Below are 6,000 nucleotides of genomic sequence, written 5' to 3' on the forward strand. Positions count from 1 at the left end.
TGGCTCGCCAGTGATGCCCACATCCCCTGAAAGAATAAAAAAAGGTCTTTTCACACTGACAGGCCTTGACTAAGTTCAGTGGCTTCAGTCAGGGCCACAGCTCTATTCAAAGAATTCTGGCAGCCCTTTAAATATGGCATCACCTGACACTGCGTTGTCTGCCTCAATGCCTGTCTCCATTTCGGGAATAGTCAGAATCCCCGCCTGCTGACAGTTAATTGGCTGAACAGCGTGTGACTCCACTGGGAGATCGATTTGCAAGCAACAGCGAAACTTAGAACATAAGAACTAGGAACAGGAGTAGACCATTTGGCCCCTCAAGCCTGCTCCGCCATTCCATAAGAACATGGCCGATCTGCTTGTGTTTAGATTTCCACATTCCCATCTAACCCCGATAACCTTTGATTCCCTTGCCTAACAAGAATCTATCTACTTCTGCCTTAAAAATATTCAATGACACCGCCTCCACCACCTTCTGAGGCAGAGAATTCCAAATTCGCACATCCCTTTGAGAGAAAAAAATTCTCTTCATCCCTGTCCTAAAAGGGCAACCCCTAATTTTAAAACAGTGCCCCCTAGTTCTGGACTCACCCACAAGAGGGAACATCCTTTTGATGTCCACCTTGTCAAGGCCGTTCAGGATCTTATATATTTCAATCAAATCGCCCCTCACTCTTCTAAACTCCAGTGGAAATAAGCCGAGTCTGTCCAACATTTCCTCATAAGACAACCCATCATTCCAGGTATCAATATAGTAGACCTCCTTTGAACTGCCTCCAATGCATTTACATCCTTCCTTAAATAAGGAAACCAAAACTGCACTCAGTATTCGAGGTGCGGTCTCACCAATGCCTTGTATAACATGTTTCCAGTCCTGGTGCAGGTCCACAGGCCTACCTGTAAAATTGCAACCAAGATAACAGAGTTGCTTGGTTTCCATTTCTTCTTCATGTTGGTGACAGGTGTTGCTCAATGGTTGCACTCTGACCTCTGTGTCAGAAGGTCATGGGTTAAGCCCTCCTCCAAAGCCTTGAGCACATAAACTCAGCTGATATTTTGATATGGTACCTGAGGAACTGCTGCACTGACAAATGAGACATTAAACTGAAGTTCTGTCTGCCCCCTCAAGTTGGTGTAAAGGATCTTCTAGCACCTTTTTGAAGAACAAAGGAGATCTTCTGGTGTCCTGACCGACATTAATCCCTCAAACAGCAGATTATCTGGTTATTTATCTCATCGCTGCTTGTGGACCATTGCTATGCCTACATTGCTATGCTAATGCCTAGAAATCTGCTGCCTACATTAGTTTTGTACATTGCAACAATGACTGTGCTTCAAAAAGTACTTCATTGGCTATGAAATGCTATATAAATGCAACGTCTTTTTCCGTCTCCAATCAGAATTGTTGCAAATGAGACAAACAGCTGTGATATTACCATGTTCCATATTTTCTGATAAATTGCAGTGTTGTCAAATGTGGCTAAGGTTTGCTGTGCTTGCCTTTACAACAGGAGCATTCAGCTGTGCAGCATTAACTTTGTAGAATCATTACAACAACATTAATTTGATTTTTATTTGAGGGTTAAGAACATCACAGCTGAGCCCTCTTCTGCCTGCAACCAATTTACATGTGGACTTCACAGAAGCAACTTGATACTGGAAACCCCGGCTGATTTCCCCTTCCTCGTCCAGCAACTATCCTAACTGCTCTTTTGGACCATATGAATTAAGTTGTCACTGACCAAAGATCAATTCTGAGACATACTGATCTACGTATCTCAGTCACACAACCGAAATTTCATTTACCCATTAAGCCATCTATTGAATTATTATTTTAATGAACTATTAATTTTCTATCCTTCTCACAGAGTGTAATTTTGGAACTGTTTTTAGTTTTTAATCTTTGAAAATAATTTTTGCTGTTGGCTCTCAAGCCAGAAATGTGGGCATCAGGTAGTAATAGACACAATAGGAGTCACGTATGTCTCTATATCACACATTGCACAGGATGGCACTGCGGGTATATGGAATTGCACAAACATAATTCCATCAATTCAATCAATATCAAAAACAGTGGGGTAGCAGGTGCACTTGGCTGATTTGCATTCAATCTTTACTAAAAATGGTAGGCCATTTAAAATAAATATATTTCAATTTGCCAGAGGTAACAATATCTGCGACTCTATCACTAACAGCTCCATATTAAGGCATACTGTTTGTTTAACACTGCTCGAGTTGATGTAACACTGCAGTTATGTAGAATGTCAGTTATTATAACAAAATACACCTATTTTATTCTTTTTAAGAATGCAGCATTCTCTCTGCATTGACTTGCTTGTCAATTTCAGGTCAATTACATATCGTTAGAAATATTCAGCCGGTCATCTCTGTGGATTTAGACTAAGTTAGAAATAGTGATTGAACAAGTAAAATGTCTAGGGTGAAATCATTAGAATAATGAAACCAGGATAATAACAATTTATATTTTTCTTATGGATTTCAATGCTGATCCAGAAAGTCTCAGGACACGAGATAATGTAATTTTGGAAGTATTTTAAATGTCTGTGATTTCTCATTTTAAACAATAGCATGGTCCCCAATAAGATCTATCATACAACATCAGTTTAATTTATTTACCTCATCTACTTTGTCCTGGGAGATGAGAGTCTGAACAGGCTATGTTTCAATATATTTCAGGGGTAAGTGGCTAAAAACACTTGGACAGTGATCCATTAGGGTATTTTTGATGGCATTATTACTGGTGAAACCAGGGGCACCCAAGTACAAGAGAATGATTGTTGTAATGGGACCAAGAAGTAAAAGAACATTTTTTAGAGTCAGATTACAGCCAAGATGACCATCACTAACAAGCAGAATGCGCAATTGCCAAAACAAAGGATGAATTTCAAAGTCTAACCCTCGACTTCTTTCTTCAACAAAAAAAAACGGAACCAGGAGAGAACTGGAACTTCAAGTTATGTTCTGCATTTATTATCAGTAATAAATCTTCATGGATTGAAGTGAATGGGACTGACCAATCCTGTTGGTAGTCCTTCGTTCAAGACAACTGAAAATGATTTCAATGACGAGTCACCATTTGTCCAACAGAGTGATTTTGATTGAAAACGTAAGGTGGCAGCTGGTATGGAAATTTGAATGTACTGGTGGTCGTGGTAAGTTAGGTTCTTCATGATGTACAACTCTTCAATTCTATTCAATTCAATAAACCTTATTGTCCTTATGGAAATTCATTGCAGATACAATTGCTAATGCATAACCAACAACAAGGAAGAAAGACTTACATAGTAATGCAACTAGGGGAGGTGATGTTAGTATAGTATTATTATCATTGGACTGGTATTCCAGAGATCTAGGGTAATGCTCTGGGGACCCAGGTTCGAATCCCACCTTGGCAGTGGAGGAGATGGGGGAGCGGTATGAATGAGGGGGGATGGATTAGAGGGGCTTAAGCAGCTGCAATCCTGGTGAATCTGCCCCCTGCTCGCCAATGGCAAAATTCTGCCCTATGTCGAAAATGGTGATATGACTGTGTCCTCCAGACCCTCCTCTGTGCCAGGCATTGATGGCACATTGAGGGGAATGGAGTTGAGGCATATATGGAGTTTTAGGAAGCTCTCCCAGGTAGTCACAGTCCGTCGGCAGACACTCGGCCATCCTTAATATCTTGCTCCATCTCTGCTACCAAAAAGCTCCAAGCCAAGGAGACTGCCTGCTTTTGCTGGCCCAACTTGCCCCTGGCCAAAGGGATTTTAGCTAAAAGGCCCCTGCTGAACAGCAACAGCTCCAGTGCAACGACTCGCATTTTCTAGGCAACACGCTTGCAGGTTTGGTGCTCGCTGAAGAACCAATCTGGGAAAAGGGATAATAGGGAGATGAGCGATGCATTCGGCATGCGTGAGTTGTAGTTGACGCACTAGGGCCAAACTAGGCCACTCCAGCATGTCTGACCCACTCTAACGCAGCTCTTTCTCCAAGATGACAATTTACTTCTTGTGCCTTAATTATTTGATCGTTGGTAGTGAACAACAGCTAGGCTCAGAAATACCCAGAACCTGTATCAAAAAACACTTACATTGCAATGTTCATACAATATTGGACTGAATTTGATGGACTACCCAAAGGTGAGAAAGCAAGAGGGTGGACCCATGAATTAGAGTCGCCTGCCTGTGACCCAATTGAAGCCCTTAAGTGGGCAATTAATGCCCAATTAAGGGCTTCATCTCACCACCACTCCGATTTAATTGGCAGCAGGAGAGCCTGGTACTCCACCTGCCAGGGTTAACCGTGCTGCTGGCGAGGTTATGGGGTGAGGGGGGGTGCCTCTTGCTGGCCCCCTGGTTCAAATCAGAAGCCTCTCCCCACAGTTTTATCTCCCCATGTCCACCCTCCCCCGCCCTGTCCAACATGCCGCCCACCCTCTCTTTCAAGGGCCTGTCAGCCTGGCCTCAGTTAGATTGTGGATATACCTGAATGTCCTGATCCATTGTTGAACACCTTGGCCTACCTGCTGTACTGTCAGTGGCCACTGTTCCAGCTGGCATTGTCGATGTGCAGAGCAGCTGACCTCCAATCAGCCAGCAACGCTATAAGGCGTACTCCCTCCTGGGAACAGATGGAGGTCCTGCCTCGTACTAATTAAAGGGCCACCGCCTGAAAAGTTAAACCCAGCCAAGCAGAGGCAGACTTGCTGCTGACATTTACGCTGGGGTGCGGGGAGCCTGTCATCAGTGTATAATCTAGCCAACGGTGACACATAATTGAACAGTGAAGATAATTCCTAGTATGTTGGAAAATTAAGGAAGTTGGCACATTTACCCCAGAAAAGTGGAAATTTTGAAGAGTCCTAAATTAACTTTCCCAGTTCATTAAAGGACAACATTGATTCAAGCAATTTATTTATCAAGATTAGGTTAACCAGAAGGCACCTGTTCAAAAAGTAGAATGAGGAATTAGGAGGAATTGTTTCTCACAGAAACAGGCACATATCCCTTTAAGAATTCATGGGTCCATCAAAAAGAGCCTTTTTTTAAAAAGAAAATTAAGTTTGGTGAACTAATGCTTACACACACCAGCAAAATGGTGGTTTAACAAGTGCTATCAGGACAAAACCCTCATGATGCTGATTTGTTAAAACAAAATAGCTACTGCCTTGCCGAGCAGTCATTCCTCCTCAAAGTGAATGGGGGGAATGCGCAACCCTGTGCCATTCTGGAAATGCCATACACAGGGCCTGTCAATTTGGTAATTCAAAGACCAAAAAATTGTTAATATTTCATTTGTTGTTCAACCAAATCGGTAAAACTGAATTTTAAATCAGATGAATAAATAGTGCTGTGTCATGGCCAAAATAACTGTCTGAGTAGCAAGTAGATATATGTTTGTTTATTAAATTTATTTTGGGGATTTGGGCATCACGCCCAAGGTTAGCCCTAGTTGCCCTTGAGAATGTGGTAGTGAGCCTTCTTCCAGTGCCACTGTAGTTCATGTGGTAAAGCCACCCTCACAATGCTGTTAGGTTGGAGTTCCAAGATTTCGGCCCAGCAATAGTAGGCAATACATGTTGTAGTCAGGATGGACTGTGACCTAGGGGGCAATTTGGAGATGATATATTCCCATGCAACTGCTGCCCAGATCTTTTAGGGATCGAGATCAGAAGTTTGGAAAGTGCTGCCTCCAAAGAGCTTTGGAAAACGTTCCATCTTGTGCCATGTAGGTGATAGGAAGGATTTGGTAAGCCAGGTGGTGAGCCACTAGCTGCAGAAAGCCCAGCCTCTGACGCGCTGAAGTTGGCATGGCATCTATATCGCTCGTCTTTGACCATTGGTGATCCCAGGATGTTGACACTGAGGGGAGGGATTTAGTAATGGTAATACCGAGGGAAAGTAGAATGAGAAATTAGGAGGAATTTTTTCTCACACAAACAGGTACATTTCCCTTTAAGAGTTCCACCAGAAGGTGGTCATATTCTGGTACTTATGT

Source organism: Carcharodon carcharias, chromosome 22 (assembly GCF_017639515.1).
Source record: "Carcharodon carcharias isolate sCarCar2 chromosome 22, sCarCar2.pri, whole genome shotgun sequence".
Taxonomy (NCBI): domain Eukaryota; kingdom Metazoa; phylum Chordata; class Chondrichthyes; order Lamniformes; family Lamnidae; genus Carcharodon; species Carcharodon carcharias.